Here is a 662-nt window from a genome sequence, read left to right as displayed (position 1 = left end):
CTAAAAAATATCAAAAATATTTAATAACAAAAAATAATTAGTCAAAAAATAAAAATTTAATTTATTTAATATTTATTAAAATATTTTTTTTATTGAAAGAACATTTACAAACTTCGAGGCATTTATTACAATTTTTATCAACAACTTACAACTTATAAACTTCTGCGGGAGGGCCATGCGATTTTTTTCGGGTGCGCTATACATCCATATAACCATGTAATCAAGTTCACCAAATTTTAAATAGTCACGCGCATTAATGAGAGTAAAAATAAACGTTCATTTATTACGAAAAAATGTTACTTCTTCCTCATTTTTTCTTCTTCTCTGCTCGTATTATAGGCTTCACCGTTCTTCTTTGCTCGCGTTTTCTTTCTTGTTCTTCTTCTTCTTCTTCTCTACTTGCGTTCTTCGTTATGGATCTGAATTGAGTTCAACGTAATTAGCATTGTGGTTCTTCTTCTTCTTCATTTTCTTCTTCGATCTGGACTTTTGAATTGAAACAATGAATGAATCAACTTCAAAATCAGTTGAATGAGTGCGATTTGGATTATTCTTCCGAAACGCATCACAATAATCTTAAACATTGAACAAAGTAAAAGGAAGCCACTAAACCAAACAACATTCATTTGGTGAGGCGAAATCACAAAGGCCACCGAACCGAA

The sequence above is a fragment of the Arachis duranensis genome, chromosome 10 (genome assembly GCF_000817695.3).
Source record: "Arachis duranensis cultivar V14167 chromosome 10, aradu.V14167.gnm2.J7QH, whole genome shotgun sequence".
Lineage (NCBI taxonomy): Eukaryota > Viridiplantae > Streptophyta > Magnoliopsida > Fabales > Fabaceae > Arachis > Arachis duranensis.
Note: the sequence above shows the minus strand (reverse complement) of the source record.